General features: G+C 42.7%; 1 protein-coding gene and 1 pseudogene across 7 annotated transcripts in view; both read right to left on the bottom strand.

Moving 5' to 3' along the window:
- Positions 1-18807, bottom strand: part of Mast4 (microtubule associated serine/threonine kinase family member 4) — a 591509-nt gene that overhangs the window by 408770 nt on the left and 163932 nt on the right. The window lies entirely within an intron of this gene.
- On the bottom strand, positions 7129-8078 carry LOC110329105 (annotated as a pseudogene).

Raw genomic sequence — 18807 nt, forward strand, 5'->3', positions numbered from 1 at the left:
ACTTAGAGAAAAAATGGAAGCACCCCCTTCCTTAAAGAATAGTAGATTAAAACCGAGTGTTCAATGGAGTGTTTGCATCCATGCACGGCAAACATCACTGCCCATGCATCCAGCTTATCATTTACACATGGCTCTCCTTAGCAGGCGGGTGAGATGCCTGAGACAACACAGAATCCTTCCCGAAGCTGAATATTGTGCAGTACTAAGAATTTACACTGGTCACGGTTTCTTACTCAGAACCTAAAACTGGGTAAGTTATAAAAATTAAAAAAAAAAAAATTCTTTCTCATAATCTCAGAGCTAGGAAGTTCACAAAGGGGAAGCTGGTGTACAGTCTGATAGTGACCTGCTTCTGCACAAGGCAGATCAACTGACACCCCACTTAGAAGGGTCTTAATCCCTTGTAAGACAAGAGTGAAACAAGAGTCCCTAATCACCCTGGAGACCCACCTCCTGCTGCTATCACATGGGCAACTCTGGAATTTTGGGTGCAAATAGTCAACTAAGTAGGACTTTCCCTGAGTTCCTATCAGGAAGAAAATGGGTATTTAGATGTCATTGTTCTCTCTGTGTCTGTGTCTGTGTCTGTGTCTGTGTCTGTGTCTGTGTCTGTGTCTGTGTCTGTGTCTGTGTCTGTGTCTCTGTCTCTGTCTCTGTCTCTGTCTCTGTCTCTATCTCTCTCCCTCCCTCTCTCCCTCCCTCCCTTTCCCTGTGAGAAATGACTCCAAAGCAAGGAGGAGCCTTCCCCCACCGCCTTCCCTTCAGACTCAAGTCTGAGACAGGTACCAGAGTCAGAACCATCAGAGAACAGAGAGATCATCTGTCTAGGCAGACACAAGAAAATAAATTTAGCCCCGGCAATATGCATTGATTAAGTACCTACATGACAACCAAACAGGACAGTGACAGATGTAGACCACCACCAGCAGCAGCCTCATTAATGCATCGCAAACACTAATTTTTATAAATCTTTAACCTTCCCCACTGGTGGTATTTGCATTTCCTTCCCTGCTCTTTCTCCTACGGAGCTGACTAAAACTCGGTGTCATTTCCATGAAGTCAAAATAACTCGGACACCCCCAGGGGCTCTGACTGGCTGATGGAAACAAGCTTTAAGAGGGAGATAGATGGCCTAGCAAGCTCAATGTCAAGACAAGGGACCTGGCTCCTACTGGCATGTTCCACTGGAGGAGATGGCAGGGGGGTGGAGATGTGCTGTGAAGGAGGGGGCGAGAGGGAGGGGGTCTACGGAGTGGGACTAATCAGGGCAATCCTGCTCTCAGCAGAGGGTTTCCACACTCTCTCAGCGTGGGAGATGAGATGCTACACTTCTTAAGCACAAAGGGAGCTTGAGAAAATAGGGCCACAGTGGTTTCACCTCACAAGTCCCTCGCTGAAGCATAAACCCCAGGGGAACACTCTTAAGTCTTGGGACCTTAAGGCAGTTGGACATCACAGAATCAACGCTCTCCAGACTGGGCTATTTATTTAGCTTGTGAGGAAGGTTTTACAAAATACCTTTTTACATTGGCTAGTTCTGTGTGTTTGTGCACATGCATGTGACACAAAGTACATGTGGAGGTCATGGGGGTAGACCCTTCTTCGAGTATGTGGGATACAGGGATGAAATTTGGAAGGGGCAGGCTTTAGTGGCTGCTCAGCCACCTCACCAGCCTCAAGTGTCACCCAAGTGTCACCCTCTTAACCATAATACTGTCAGTTTAACCTTCCTACTTTCTACATGTTAGACTATAACCTCAAAAGGAGTTCCACCACATGTGATAGGGAATAGAATGGCCCGGCCTGCTTTTCAAAAGCTAAAAGTGTATCATTTATGAAAGGTCAAAAAAAAAAAAAAGTCTTTCCATCACAACCAGGCTACTGCCAGTTTTTCCAACATAGAGACTTCGTAAGCACTAAAAAAACAGAAAAGCAAATGGACGCGAATACATGAAGTCGTCAAAAATCATGGATGTGAACTCCCTGTAATCTGGCTTTGCCCATCTCTCCCACCACCACCTCTAACTGAAAGGGGGGTGGGGGGGAACCCACATTGAAAGCATCAAATGAGCACCCCAAGGGGATGGGGGGTTCTTGGAGGGAAAACCAGGAAAGGAGATAACATTTGAAATGTAAATAAAGAAATTATCTAATAAAAAATAAAAGTAAAAAAAAAGAAAAAGAAAAAGAAAAAAAGTTTCAAAATATACAAAACTTCAAAGTCTTTAACACTTCGGAGACTGCTTCCAAGCCACCGAGCACAATGGCCACTCACGGCCCAACACTATCCAAGTCCCATGGTCCAGAAACATATTTTTAAGAAAATATGGGAGGAAGGTGCAAAACAATAGATAGTAAACAACAATAAAAGGAACATAATTGTCCTTCTACAAAAAGTTGTCCATGCCTTCATCCAGGGAGGGTGGCATACACTTTCATGCATGTGATTCCGGGAGGTTCAAGGCTGGTATGTGCTAGACACTAATACCTTGTCTCATAAAAACACCTTTCTAAAGTACAGCTAAAATACAGTCAGTTTCTTATCCTAAAAGATCTGAAGAACAAATAACTTAAATTTTTGATTTAGCAAATAGATTCATCTCCTTGGGAAGACCAAGGGCTTGGTACAGACCAAAGTCTGTCATGTACAGAACCACTTACAACATAAGAACTTAACTAGAGGAAAGAGTGTGGGAAACCTCTAGCTTCCTGAATTTAATTCTATAGCTTTTTAGTTCATTTCTGTCAGGTTTCTTAGACTAACGAGTATAAAGAGCCCCTTATAGAAATACTTTGATGCACACCATCTTGAAAATCATACCAGAACAAACTTTAAATAGCTTGTAGACATTCTCATCTTTGGTGGCCTTTGAAGACTCTTAGCTACTAGATTTAGTTTGCCCCCATCCAAAAACATTCATTTGATGACCAAGAAAGCAAACTTAACTCCCTAGAGAGTATCTCTGCCCCAGAGATCTTTAAATGCCACACTAACCATGACTTGGGGCTCAAGTTAACCATTTCCTCTACAAAGAGCACTTCCAACACCTGTTGAGAAATCAGGCTTTTTATGTACAACTGCATCTGAATCAGTATCCAGGACTCCTACAAGCTTCATCAGGTATAGAGTTGAAAAACTCCATTCAACTGGCTCAATTGGCCTTTGGAACTCCTTCACTTACCAAAAGAAATGGCCCCTGGCTTTTGTCTGTCTCTTGCTATCAGGGAATTAAGTGAATGTGGTTCTTCAAGCCCTGATCAGTCTCTCCATCCCGTCAGGCCTGCCTTCTCACCCCCTGCATCACTGGCCCACCATGTTGGAAGAGAAACGCGAGCTTCCATGAGAATTGTGTCACCTGTTTGGGAACATGGTGCAGGCACGTGGCAGCTCAGGGCTGGGAAGTGGGGTGTGGGCAGGCGAGTTAAGAGAAGCAATGCCTCCTCAAAAGGCCATCTGCAAAGGCAATGGGTGGCCTGCAGAAGCCTCTGTGATAGCACCACTGGGAGGCAGCATCTGCCGGTAGAACCAGCTGACAGCTGTGTGTCCCATTAAGTCTAGGTCTCAGGAGATCTTTACCCTGACAAGGAAAAACTACAGACACTTCCACAAATGCATCAAAACATTTACCCTTGATGATAAATGCCTGGATAGCAAAGAAAAACATCCAGGGCAGAAAGTGACTCCCACTCTGAAGACTGTGAATGGTTCCAAAGGCTTCTAAAAACCGTGTGCTCTTGCCAAGACAAAGGTACCAACGCAATCACCTCTACTTCACCCGGTGATTCCCCTAAATGTGCTCAGACATCCTCTATCTTCATAAACTTTTGCTGATGAACTACGCAATTTTGTAAGATCTACAAAGGAATAGCAGACCAGTTTAGAAGAATCCCCGCCCTTTCAGCGGAGAGACTTGGTAAGTACTCAGAAACAGAAAAGCAAATAGAAGCAAATGCATTAAGTCAGTGGCATTGTCAATATGAATTATGTGTAGCTCTGGCTTTGCCCATCTTCCCTCCCACTGGCCAAAGGGAACAAACCCAAATTGAGAGTATATAAAGAGTACCACAAGAGTTGCTTTCCCCCTTATAAGTTTTAAAATATGCCAAACTTCAAAATCATATTTCAAGGACTGCTTCTCTGAAACTCAGCCAATCTACTACTCATTGCCCAATACCACCCAAGGTCCATGTCCCAGGCTGTTTCCGAGATCCTACCAGATTTGGATCAATCACTGTAGAATGTCACTACTGATGCTAAAACTTCTTCCCATCACGATACAGCTCAGCTCTACCTGAGACTTCTCTAACCTGGTCTTGAGTAATCCTTGGCTGAGGCTCTTACCTGCTGCCTTCAGTGGGACTAATGCCCCCCCCCCCCAAAGACTCATCCCCCTGGAGCCCTGACCTCATCCAACAGCAACTCAGGCTTCACTTTCCATCGGGCCTCAGACTGTAAGAGGGTTCTCACTGCTCCCAAGAAATCCTATATTCAGACTTCCTTCCTATTTCTTCCCAAACATTTGATAGTCTTCTCTCCCTCTGGCTCCCAGAGAACCCTTCTAACATCCTCTCAGGGCTCAATACAATGACCCTCGAAACTTGTTAAACTGCCTTGAATATTTTTTAAAAATAGTAAACTTATTTTTAAAAAACCCAGCAGTAAGGAAATGGACATTAAAAATTAAATTTCTTAACAATGTACAGTTGCCTTGAGCAGCATATCCTACCTCCCTGCTCAGCTGGGTCTTGCACATCTTATGCTGGAGTAGAGAGATGATTCTTCCTGATCCTCCCACTCTTACACACTTCCCAACTCCCTGGTCTACATGTGTCCCACATCTAGTTCTTTGGCTTAGCCAGACCTGTTTGCACCGACCTCATCAAGGCTCTGGTTAGGCCATATTCTCCCAACCAATCCTGCAGGCCCCTCGGGCTCCATATTCATCCTCCCCACCCCACCCCCAGTATTGTGTATCTTGCACCAGGATCTATTGTAGGAGACCTCCTAATCTCCCTTTCCATGCACCATCTCAGCCCTGAGATCTACGGCCAACTCCAGGCTTGTACAAGGACCCGGATGTTGCCAGCCAGCCCAGTCCCCTGAGTCTACCTGACTTCATTTTACCGAAGCCATATCCAACCTTCATGCTGAACCCAGCCAAATATCTGTGCTCTGTCATCACCTGATGAGACTGCACTAGACATAGAACTAACAAAAAAATGATATCCAGATATCATCACAAAACTACAAACAATATGAAAGATCAAGGTGGTATTCCCCTGAAATCCAGCAGTCCTACAGGGATGTTTGTCAGTGAGAATTGCATAGATGAACTCAAAACCACAGAATTTAAAAAGAACAATTGTAAACTTCATCAAGAAACTCAAGGAGATTAATGAGTATGCACACACACACACACACACACACACACACACACACAAATACCAGCAACAGCAAAACCAAAAACATCTCAATGAACTTAAAGTGAACAATGGCCTGAGTGATGTTCAAGGCAACACGTGAAGAAAACGATAAAGACAAAATTCAATCAAGAGAAACACTGAAAAGGAATTCCAGGTGGGATGGAAAAACTCAATAACACTACTAGAGAACTAAGGGAAAGCGTTACAAGCAGAATGAATCAAACAAAAGGCAGAATGTTGGGACTCAAAGATTAAGTAGAGGAACTAGATGAAATAAGAAAAAAAAATAGGAAAAAGGCTATGCAGGAAATATGGACATCATGAAAAGATCAATCCTTAAAGTTATAGGAATAGATAAGGGAGAAGAATCCCAAGTCAACAGCATAGACCAAATGTTCAATAAGATCACAGAAGAAAACCTTCCTAATCTAAGGAAGGACGAACCTATACAGATACAAGATGCACACAGAACATCGAGTAGAGAAGACAATGGGGAAGAAAATCCTCCCCATAACATAGTTGTCTTTGTGAGGGTTTGAAGTACCTATGAACCATGTTAAGCTGATTGTGGGATTGTGGAGTCACAGAAATGAGAGACTCATCGTCTTGAGGAGAATATATCAGTCTGGGTCATATAAACACACGAAGCATAGGATGGGGATGGGCCACTGGAATTAACAGCAGCCACTGGGTAACCCTGGCAGGAGCTGTGCAGTACAGGCATACACTGAGGATGGTATATGTAGGTGAAGATGATACATTTAAAAATTTTGAGAAAGCAAATACCTGGGTAAACAGTAGTATCCATAGTTCTCTTAGAAGTTGTGCTGCGAAAGGTGTGAGCAGGGATGATGTTGGCGGTAAGAGAGCGCGGTCTGTTAGGAGCCTTTCTTGACGTCTTTGACTTTTCATCATTCAGTGATGACTTGTTTAGTCTTGTGAGTTTATGAATTTACTATAGATCTGTCTGGCTAACTGTTTTAAGTTTTACTGCACTGTGGTTAGGAAGGATACACGGAGTTATTACTTCAGACTTTCTGATTTTGTTAAGGTTTGTTCTGTGTCTCTTCCTGAGACGCTTCTGTGGTCTGCGGAGTAGAGTGCGTATTCTCTGACGGTCACGTGAAACACGCTGTAGCGAGCTCTTAAGGCTCTGTCATGTATGGCACCATCTAGTTCTGAGGTTTCTCTGCTTATCTTTTGCCCAGATGGCCTGCCTATTGGAGAAGGTGTGGTGTAGAGACCGTGTACTGCTAATGGATTGATGCCAATCTGTGTCTTAAATATCAGTGGTACACTTTTTATGAAACTGAGTACATCAGGAATTGGTACAGGTATGTTTAGGATAATGCTTTCTTGATTCGTTCTTCCTTTCATTAAAATGAAGTGCACTTTTTAAATACATTCTAATTAGTTTTAGCTTGAAGTCTGTTTTGTCAGATATAGGATGGCAATACCTATTATGCAAATTCCTGGTCCCATTTGATTACTTTTACCCACCTAAGGTAGAGCTTACTTTTAAAACTGAGTTTCTTTTCTTTTCTTTCTTTCTTTCTTTCTTTCTTTCTTTCTTTCTTTCTTTCTTTCTTTCTTTCTTTCTTTCTTTCTTTCTTTTTTTGACAGATGAGTCTTTTAAAAGAAAAACAAAACATCTCCCCCGGCCCAAAAAATCCAAAGGCACACATGCAACAGTAGCAACACACATTTCTTCAGTCCAGACAGCTCTGAGTTTCAGTTCTTCGCCTTGGGAGGTGGCCTGTACACACCCATATCCACAGCGAGGTCTCCTTCATAAGGCTCTAGCGTCAGCTGCTCCTGGGGCTTCGTGTTCTCTCGCTGCATCTTCTTCACTTCAGATGCCAGCACAGCTTCTGCTGACGCCGTGGAGTCAAGGCAGTTGGCCTTAATGGAAATCACAAAGTGTCCTCCATCCCACAGGAAGGTGTGGGCATTCAGGGCCACTATCCGGGTTTGGTCTGGCTGGGCCACATCGGCAAAGATGACGTCTACCATTGCGATAAGCATGCGGTTTTTGTGTGGGTGCCGAGCATCTTTAATTACAGGAATAATGTTGGTCCTCTTCTTGGCCAAGTTGATGAGGTCATGCCAGAGTGGTGGGAGAACTCAACAGCACAGACCAGACCATCCGGGCTGACAATATCAGAGACATGAGAGACGGTGGTGCCTGAGGCTGCCCCAAGGTAGAGCACTTTGGCCCCCGGCTTGATGTGGATCTGGTCTAAGCTGCCCAGGATCGCTGCTGCCAGCTTGGAGCGGAAGGGGTTCCAGGCTCTGTACTCAATTTTGTCATCTCCTTCTGAAATAGAGACTCTCTTCTCTCCATACACAGACTCTCCAGGGACCAGACTCTTTGTGACAAGGGCACCCTCCTTTCCGTGACAGGTAAAGACACCTTCATGTTGATGTGGCTCCACCATCACATTCTTCCCTGACTGGTTTCCTCTCTTGCCTCCCAGGCCACCACCTCGACCGAGGTTGCCCTCAGACTAGAAGCCTCCACCTCGGCCACCTCCACCTCCTCATTCCCTGGAGCCACCTGGACCTCGACCTCCACCGCCAAATCCTCCTTGGACTCCTCCTCTACTGCCTCTGCCACCAAAGCCGCCCCCACGGGGGCTGAGACCTGGCTTCATTACTGTGTTCTGGGGGGGGGGGGACTCAGGCAACCTGCGGCGTCCCCGACTCCACGAGTCTCAAGCTTTCGTACGTAGAGTTTCTTTTTTTTTTTTTTATTGGATATTTTCTTTATTTACATTTCTTTTTTTGTGTGTTGTTATTAGATATTTCTTTATTTACATTTCAAATGTTAGCCCCTTTCCTAGTCTCCCCTATGAAAATCCCTTATCCTCTCCCCCCTCTCCCTGCTCCCCAGCCCACCCATTCTTGCTTCCTGTCCCTGCAGTCCCCTACACTGGGGCATAGAACCTTCACAGGACCAAGGGCCTCTCCTCCCATTGATGACCAACTAGGCCATCCTCTGCTACATAAGCAGCTGGACCCATGAGTCCCACCATGTGTTTTCTTTGGTTGGTGGTTTAGTCCCAGGGAGCTCTGGGGTTTACTGGTTAGCTCATATTGTTGTTCCTCCTAGGGGGCTGCAAACCACTTCAGCTCCTTGGATACTTTCTCTAGCTCCTTCATTGGGGGCCCTGTGCTGTCCAACGGATGGCTGTGAGCATCCACTTCTGGATTTGTCAGGCACTGGCAGAGCCCCTCAGGAAGCAATTATATCAGGGTCCTGTCTAAAGCTGAGTTTCTTGTTGACAACAGATAATGGCTTTTGTTACTTGATCCAATTAGCCACCCTGTGTCATTTGATTGGAGAATTGATATTTAAAGTTATTTTTGAAAGGTGTGTGTCACTGTGTTGTTGTTTTGTTTATATTCTCAGTGGTACTTTGTTTCAGTAGTAAGAGGTTAAATTTTAGCTTTGGTTTCTATAGCAGTGGTTCTCAACCTTTCTAATGCTGCAACTCTTTCATTCAGCTTCTATGTTGTGGTCATCCCCCATGCATAGAATTACTTTGTTTCTACTTCATAAATTTAATTTTGTTACTGTTGTGAACTGTAATGTAGATATCTGATATGAAACCCCCAAAGTTTTTCAAGTCACATGTTGTTCTGCAGTCTACTGGCTATGTTTATACTCGTGTCAACAAAGTATCATTTCCTGTATTTTGTTCACATCATGGTACTTTTTTTCTGGGTATGTTAGTCTTGGTTGGCATTCATGGTCTTTTAGAACTTTAATTCATTGCCCAAATCTCTTCTGGCTTCTGAAGTATCCATTGAGAAACCAGTTTTAATTTTGATGGCTTGTCCTTTGTAACTCGTGTTTTATTCTCATGTAGCTTTCATACTCTTTCTTTGTTCTAGTGTTTAAACTACTGTGGTGGTTTGAAAATGTTTGCCCTAGGGAATGGCACTATCAGGAGGTGTGGCCTTTTTGTAGGTGTAGACTTATTGAAGGAAGTGGTGGGCCACACACCTTCTAACCAGTTGGGAGTCAGTCTTCTCCTAGCAGCCTTCAGATGAAGATGTAGAACTCTCAGTTCTGCCCGCACCATGCCTGCCTGGATGCTGCCATGTTCCCGCCTTGATGATAATGGACTGAACCTCTGAACCTGTAAGCCAGCTCCAATTAAATGTTGTCTTTATAAGAGTTGCCTTGGTCATGGTGTCTGTTCCCAGAAGTAAACCCTAACTAAGACAGAAGTTGGTACCAGGGACTGGGGTATTGCTGTGATAGGCCTAATCATGCTTTTATGTGGAAGAATGTGGATTTTTATGGACTTTGGATTTGGAAACCAGTGGAATGCTTTAAGTGGGGCTTAATGGGCCATCCTGGGAGGAATATGGAAGACTTTGTTGCTGAGAGTGATTTGAACTGTGCAGACCTGTCCCAAAAGGTTTCAGTGGAGAGAAATTTCAGTATGTGGCATAAAGACTGTTTTTGTGATGTTTTGGTGAAGAATGTGGCTGTTTTTTTGCCACTATCTGAAGAGTCTGCCTGAGGCTAAAGTGAAGAAATTTAGATTAATTGCTTTGAAAAAGGAAGTCCCAAAACAGTCTGGTATAAAGTCTGTTGTGAGGTCACTACAGTTCACTCTTCTGAAGAGCATTTTAATGAAAAGGAGCAAGCTTAGAAAGAAAAAAAAAATAAAGTATAAAATAAATGGTTCAAATATTAAAGGGGCACCAGGAAGTGAAATGGAGCTGAATCCTGTGTTCAAGGATATTAAACTGAATTAAGGGTGGGGGGAAACTTGGGACAAGATCCCACCTAGCTAAGTTTAGGTCCAGGCATGGTAGTATAAACCTTTAATCCCGGGAGGCAAAGGCAAACAGATCAACCTTGAGTAGAGCCGGTTCTAGGCATGTTCCAGCCCCAGGAAACAGCAAAGCTCAGCAGCTGTGGTCATTTAGCTCTGGCTTTATAGTCAAGAGAAGAAGGAGACTACTGGGACAATGGATGCTGGTTAGCTGGAGCTAAGAAATTAGTGGTGATTAAGAAGAGATCAGCATCTCTGAGGTGACATCTTCTGAGAAGTGTTTTCTGAAAGCACAAAGAACCTGTGTCCCAGAGATAAACAAGGCTGTGCCTCCTGCTGCAGCTGTATTTGGTAGTAAGAGTTACCCAGGTGGCACAAAATTTGAAGGCAATGAAGGGGGTCATGAAGAGCAGCTGAGGCTTGACACTGTGAGAGGCCATGGAAGGCCACCTGTGAAGCTGCAGTTAATGGCCCAGGAGTGAAGGGGTCATGCAAAGAAGTTGAGGCTTGGCACCATGAAAAGAGCCTATGAGAGGCTATTGGTGAAGCCTAGTTGCAGTGGAAGATCCCAGTGTATTGAAGATGTCAATACCATGGGATGAACCCCCCCAAGAACAGCAGTAGCAGTGGAGTGGAGTCAACCCAGAGCCTATAGTGCTACAGAGGGCAGAGCCGGAGAAGTGATGCCAGCCTTTTGGAGGAGCCCAGAAGGTCATGTGTGATTTCCAGACATTGAAACAAGAAGCTGTAACATTGAAGTTGCCTTGGAGACCCTAAGATGTTTGAGATGCCAGTGCTGTGGGATATCTGCTGAGGAAAGCTGCTAACAGGCAGTGGAACCAACTCAGGAGAAAGAAGGTTTTTTGTAGTCAACAAAAATGAAAAGAGGAGTAGAGATCTAAAGACAGCTTTGATATCAGACATGGAGATGCAGAATTTGGAGTTTGTCCAGCTGATTTTCTGTCTTGCTTTGGGGATTACAGTTAAGTGATTGGATGTGTCTCAGAAGTGAACTTGAACTTCGGAAGTTGAACACCTGAACATTGTCAAGACTGCTATAAACTATGGGGACCTTGGAAGTTGGACTGAATGTGCATTTTTATTATTCTATATTTTGGATATGGCTCCCCCATAGACTCATGTGTTTGAACAAACCTATGGGGGCCAGGGATTGGAATGTGATGATTTGTATATGATTGGCCTAGGGAGTGCCACTAGTAGGGGTTATGGCCTTATTGGAGTGTCACACTAACAACATTCTTACATAGGCACTCGTCACAAGAGAAAACTAGATCATACAGGACAGACACATTGCATCCAAGTGAGTGATTACTAAATATCATAGGAACTTTTTTTTTAAAAAAAAAGATTTATTTATTATATGTAAGTACACTGTAGCTGTCTTCAGACACTCCAGAAGAGGGACAGATCTTGTTAAGGATGGTTGTGAGCCACCATGTGGTTGCTGGGATTTGAACTCTGCACCTTTGGAAGAGCAGTCGGGTGCTCTTACCCGCTGAGCCATCTCACCAGCCCTCATAGGAACTTTAATTTGATGATTTTCAAATTTGCCCACTAAGCTAAGGAACCCACTAAGTGACCAAAGACTGGCTTACTCCAACATGACTGCCTCCAAGCTAAATTTTAGAAGGAAATAATGTTCCCTGGGATCGTGTTGTTTGTCTTTCCTTTCTTCAAGTAAGATTGTGAAAATGTTCTAGAGTTGGGCTGGGTTTAACATAGGGATATAGCACTTGCCTAACATGCTTGAAGCACTACAAAAATAAGACAGACAGACGGACAGACAGACCTCATTTCCAAAATCCAGAAAAGCAAAACTTCTCCATTTCCCCTGTGATAAAGAACGTTCTAACAGTTTTAGAACTCCTAGTCAATGCTGTCTACAGGTTAATCCATTGGTGCGATGTGCACCTTGCATTCCTATAGCAATCTGTGGGGAAAACATTGATTCTATTTTTCTTTATATTCTAAATAACCCAAATATCCTTTAGAAAACCAAAGGGACTCCCTGAGGAAAAGGAGCCTTCATTCTGTGAAGCTATGACACACATCATAATCAGGGAATGCAGACAATGGAGTAGGGCCACCCATCTGCATATCTAGAAGGAAGGATTCAGAGATCCTAAAGTCTGAACCGTGAGGCACAACAGTGTGTATCTCTGCCCAGACTAAAGGGCCTGTCTAATGATTAGAAGAGTGTTGCTTCTCTTCCTCATCAGGGGGCTCCAGAGTTCAGTCACTGTTTACACGCTGATTCTATCTATTTAGCAAGCAGAGGGCCATGAAGACAGAAAACATTAGCTTAAAAAAAAAAATCAGACATGATGGGCATAGCAAGTGCTGGGTCTATTGTTTAAATGTCAGCCCTGAAAAAAAACAGAAACAGCAAGCGAGCAATGTTTGTTTCTCTCTCTTTAACCTAGGACTCTTGGTGATTCAGATCCTTACTTTGAGAAGGAAACATTCACAATTTCAAACATGAATACCATTCATTCAAATCATGGTATAATTATGGTTCTCATTTATCCTTTCTGAAAGCTCTGTATTTTCTGAGTTATCTACATTGAACACATATTTCTATAACTCAGAAATAGATATGTCTATCATAAAGGATTGCTTTAAAAGACAGAAGCTAATTATGGTGGACAGAATCACTGGTCCTGATTGTCTTCGTTCTTAGCATTATATTCTGCATCCTGGCTCGATGAGCATGGTAGAATGTGCTTCTACAGCTTGACTCATCCTGGCCCATGAAAAGCAGCAGAATACTTACAAATGTTTGAAATACGTTTGTGGCAAGTACCTCTCATACTCCGGACTCTATTACTTTGTGTAGCAGATGATCTGAGAGACAATGGGCAAAGAGCAGGTTGGACTCCAAGTGAATCGTGTACGCAAGCCCAGTGGCGCTAAAACAGGATTCCATGTCCCAGAAGACCCTCAGCCATGTAACCCAGGAGCCCATGGTTGTCTGCCAATGAGTGTTCTGAGGGGGTACAGAATTAATGCTGCAGACATGGGCCACTGAATGATACAACTGACCAATAACAATAACAAAAACTTTGGAGGGAAAAAAATTCCTCCATGGATTGAACTGCAGGGTAGAAAAAAAGATCAGAGTACCCTTCACACAACTATATAAGAAGGGAGCCTGTTTAATCATTGAGCCAGTTTGGAAAAAAAAATCTTTAGCACAGTAGTTTTCTCCCTCCCACCCCATCAAATATTCAATTGTTTAATTACAATTATAGGAAGTCTTACCAAGCATGTAATAGTTTGAGAGCACTCAGCAACAGGATTTCATGTTAAATGTTAGGAACCTTTTTCAGTGTTCAAATTTATTTTTTACAGCATGATTTTCAATGTTTACATTGTTTTCCACTTTGTATATATTCCATAATATGTTTAATCAATATCCTCTCGGCAGATATTTAGATGACATGTAATTTTAATTATTATAAATAGTGCTGCTCCAAATATTACTAGTGCTAATTCTCCACACATATTCATGACTGTTTGCTTGCAATGAATTCCCAGAAATAGAACTGCTGGGCTCACGAATGTATGAATTTAAAGTTTTTTTTTTTTTTAATATGCATTAATTGCTTAGATTTAATTTTCTTTAATTAAAGGACTGGGAGCCCTACAGATTGAGTCACAGCCCCAGATTCCAAGTAAGCAAAGATTCTCCTATCTAAAATTCGCTTTAATTAATCCTGCTGGAATTTAAAGTTTATTTTAAACCTGCTGGGTACCTGCTACGCTAAAGCGCTCCACAGTGGCTGTGCAAGCAACTGTCTGGACATAATCTCCCGCTCTTGTTTATCAACTCCATGCCTGGGCTCAGTGTCCCAGTCTGTAAAACAGGGATAAGTGCTTCCTGTCTCATGGGTTAAATAAGTAATTCAATATAATTCACCAAAAGTGGCCCTGCCACACCACATGATTTTCATATTAGATATCATTAGGAATAAATAAATGACTAGGTCACAGACTCTTCTCCTGAAAAGCTACAGGCTTAGGGAAATTTTTCAATTTATACTTACTTAGGCAGTAAATTTTTTAAGCCATTAAGGTAAGCTTTTGCAAAGTCTTTGATTTTTGTCTAGTTTTTGGCAAGAAAGGGTCCAGGCTGGCCTCCAACTTGCTAAGCTGCTAATGAGACTCTGAATACCTGGTCCTCCCGTCTCTACCTTATACCTCACAGTAGTAAGTACAATACTACCAAACCAAACCAAAGCTCCTAGAGTTGAAAGGGAACCAAGTAGTGGGAAAGCAGCAGGTCTTTGAAGTAAGACACTAGATTGGGCACAGGGTTTTGGTGACAAAATCAGCTTTCTTTTATAAGATGAGCTGACAGGGATTGTTTCGAGGGGAGGTCACTTGGTTATTGCTGCTGAAATCTGGTAGACACTTGGTTTTGAGAGTCAGAGATGATGCTGTCAAACCTGCACGCCAGTGCCTGATACATGTGCAGGCATGGCTCCAAGCAGATAGAATCCTACAATCCTGTAACCCTATACACTAAGTCCTATAACCCCAGCATTCAGGAGGCCGAGGCAAGAAGATTTCCATGAGTTCAAGGCAAGCTTGAAGCTTGGGCTACATAGTACGTTCAGGCTAGCCCAGACTACAACGTGAGACTCTGCCTCAAAAACAAAGAAACTGATTTAAAGAAAAAAAAAAAAAGATTTATTTATTTTATGTATGTAAGTACACGGTTACTGTCTTCAGACACACCAGAAGATTTTTAAAAGCAAAAATTGAATCACTCAGGGCACCAAGGTAAACATGGTAAGCTTCCCCACCAATTCCAAAGCCCTCTAATTCAGTTACCCCCACAAATGCTGGAATAGCCGCCCAATGCTGGGCTAAGCACTCCCCACATGTTTCTTTACTAAACCCTCAGCTAGACTGTCTAGAGGACCAGTTACCAACGCTTTCCCCCACTCCCCAGTATCTCAACTTTCAAGGACCTATTTTCCAAAATAGGCCACTTACGCTCAATGGTTGTTTAAAGCTCTCCAAAGGATGCCTAAACACTCTTTTAAATAATTATCTCGCCTAAGATTTACCCATCCACCATAGTTGTACAGCATCCGGACGGTGAGAGGGCAGACTTGATAGAGTTGCCAGGTGCAAGTACTCATTCTCCCAAAGCTAAAGGCCAGATTCCATGCTTTAGGTTATAAGCTGCAAGATTTTGCATCGTTTCAAAGCTTTTAATAAACCGCTTAAGCAGGAAAAGATGAGAACAGTTGCTACCCAGCTGTCAAAAACAGCTCAATGAAAATAAACTTTCTAATTAAGATGAATAAGCAGGGTGAATCTTAACCATCAGATTTCATTGCCCTTCCCGTCAGTTAAGGGTTAGACTCCAGGACCCTCTGGACTGTACTGCTTACAAAGGCAATCTGCATCTACCCGAGGAAATGAAAATGGCCCTACGAAGACCTAAGTGCAAACATATGGGAATACATATTTGCCATTGATCTCCTCTGCTGCCACCAGAGGTGGATCTGGACGCATGACAACATTGTAAGTAAGGAGCTGTGGCCTCTGATGGATAAGTGGGTCAAATACAGAAAAGGACATTTGAACATCCTGTACACCCCTGATGTCATTGTCGCATCTGTGCTGAGACTGATTGGTCGATTAGGCCAGTTGGGTTTGAAGGAGGGGTTTCCAACTGCTGTGAAGAATATCAGCTCTGTTATTGGTATGTTCATACAGCACGCTCAGGATAAAGATATCCCATGGGGTGTATAGCTTGCAGCTGTGTATGCCCTTTGTGACTTGAGTCCTAGCAATCCAGCAGAGATATCCAAGATTCTAGAAGCTTGGCGAACACAAACTTTCAACACTATTCCATCCGCCATTGTCAGCTGTCTGGAAGAGGTTGGCTCTCTGAGTGCTGATGGCTCAGCTGGCTATACAAGCAAAGGAGACTGTGCACCATGAGAGATGGCTGTCAACTCCCTGAGACAGGAGGCTTACCGGAAGGTCGTGATCACTGCAGAGAGAAGGGCTTTAGCAAGCTCTACTGTAAAGCACTTGCTTTCCTTCAGCAGAGAAAGGCATGATGCAGATGACACAGGACCACGCCTCGTGGTCTGATGAGGACAGAAGCAGGCAGCTGCATTTCCCCTATACCANATGCATTTCAGTTATGGCTGTATGGTCACAGACATATAGATTGTATTATTGTATCTTGGTCAAACAACAAAAACTTGAACTTAGCCCTTTTTANTTTTTGGCTGCAATAAGTGTCCTTTTTAGTGGCTTTTAAAGNTTGAGTGGCATTTTTTATAATGATCTTAAACATACAAAAACATGGTTTGGTACCTGAGTCATTTTTAGAGTTTATGCTCAAGTAAATGACTAGGCAAAAGCAANTTGTCTTTTAAAACAAGAATTAAGCAAGTCTCTCACTGTTGTAGCTGAAAATGGCTACAGAGGTTTAACCACAGCATAGTGCACAGCTACCGTTGTACCATAGTAGGACAAACTTGGTGGAAGTGTACTTGAGTGTGTTTCTTCCCATTTGTAAATGTCCTGAACCATTAATTCCTATCAGGATTAACTGACAGAGCGCAAGACTCCCATTTGGCTGTGTAGAGATGGCCGGTCTGAGGGAGCAGCAGAGCCCNGTGGGCTCTGTGCATAGGGACAGCTCTGTGGGGTGTGTGCATACAGACAGTGCTATCTATGATGTGTCTCACATTGGATGATATTCCACTTTCGGAATTTTTTTATTTGNATATAGAAATGGGTTTAATAACTCACTGTGTTTCTGATTTGTCTTATATTCATCATTTCTTAAAACTCTTGTATGTGTTTTTATAATAAAAAATAAAAGCAAGCCATAAAAGAAAGAAAGAAAGAAAGAAAGAAAGAAAGAAAGAAAGAAAGAAAGAAAGAAAGAAAGAAAGAAAGAAAGAAAAGAAAGAAAGAAAGAAAGGAAAATGGCCCTAACAGGCAGCAGGGAAGCATCCACAGAACCCTAAGTGCCGGCACTGGTTATTCACTCAGGGATGACCAATCTTTTCTATTTTTTGAGACAGGGTCTCAATATATAGCCCAGGCTGGTCTTGAACTCAAAACCTGCCTCTTGCCTCTACCTCTAAGAGCTTTGATGATATGCATGCATCACTGTGCATGCAGGGTTTAGGGGTGTGTGTGTGTGTGTGTGTGTGTGTGCGCGTGCGCACGTGCGCGTGTGTGCATGTGCATGTGTGTGCATCATACACATGTGTCCTGTGGATGTGTTTAAGTGTATATGCTAGTATACACACATATACATGTGTGTGGTATATATGTGTGTACGTGTAAAGGGTCAGAAGTTGGCAGGAGTATCTTCCATTTTGCTCTCCGCCTTAACCATGAGATGAGGATTCTCACTGAACAGTAAGTTCTCCAATTCTGCTAGACAAACTGCACAGAGTGTCCCAGGACTGTCCTCCCTCGGTACTGGGAGCACGGGTGACCACTTCCACACTCTGCTTTTACACAGGTGGAATTCAAGCCTAGCACCTCACCTTACACAGCAGGCACTTTACTGAGCCACTGTGTTAGCTCCGCAGGATTCTTCTGTCTTTTAAAAATTATCCTTCCCTGGCCTGGATCTCACTCCCTCCAACCCAGCAGTGTGTCTCTCTGCACCAACTGCTCCAGCCGCTCCAACTATACTGATCATGTGGCAGCAGTATTTCCGTTCCTTAGAAATTCCATTTCCAGAAAGCCAAAGCTTTAAAAATTAAAAAAAATTTAAAAAAACATAATTCAAAGTATTTTCCAGACCATTTATGAACTGGCAGACGAGACTGTTGTAGGTAGACAAAATTTTCTTCAGGGCTTAAAACCAACGATGTTCCTTTAAAATATTTATGTTTAGAGGAAAAAATTCACTAAGATGAAATAGGAAAAAAAAATCAAATCTGCAATGCATTATAGTTTAGTTTAGCATGAAAATTGAAATGATAAGTCTCTTCTAAGTCTTTTGCTTTAACTTATACTTATTTGGCTTTATTTTTTTCTAAAACTAGAATAAAAGTCACAAATATATAAATAAAAACTTTTAAATATAAACAAATATATAAGATATTTGTATGAATATAGATAGAAGTTATTTGTGGGGCTTCTTTTTTAATAGATATTTTTATTTTCAATGGACCCATAACTATACAGACCCACAGACTAAAATATGCTTTTCTTCATTTCTTTCCCCACCTTTCTTGCTTTATTTTTGTGGTACTGGGTTCAAACCTACGGCCCATGAATGCTTAGGCAAGGGGTCTATCACTAAGCCACAGCCCAGCCCTGGTTTACTTTTCAATGCTTGCACTGAAAGCTTCAATTATTTTCAATGATACAGAATGACTAGATCAGAGTAACTGGCAAATTTCTCACCTCCAGAACATAGCATTCATGCTGAGAACAGTCTAGGTCCCTCCCCACCCACAGTTTAAAAATGGAACTCTTAAAAATGGAATTGCTTCCAATCAGTCATCCAACTCTGTTAAAGAAGAATTATGTCTTGCTGTCTAGCTTGCCAGTCATTCCCTCTGCA

Source organism: Mus pahari, chromosome 11, assembly GCF_900095145.1.
Source record: "Mus pahari chromosome 11, PAHARI_EIJ_v1.1, whole genome shotgun sequence".
NCBI classification, from domain to species: Eukaryota; Metazoa; Chordata; class Mammalia; order Rodentia; family Muridae; genus Mus; species Mus pahari.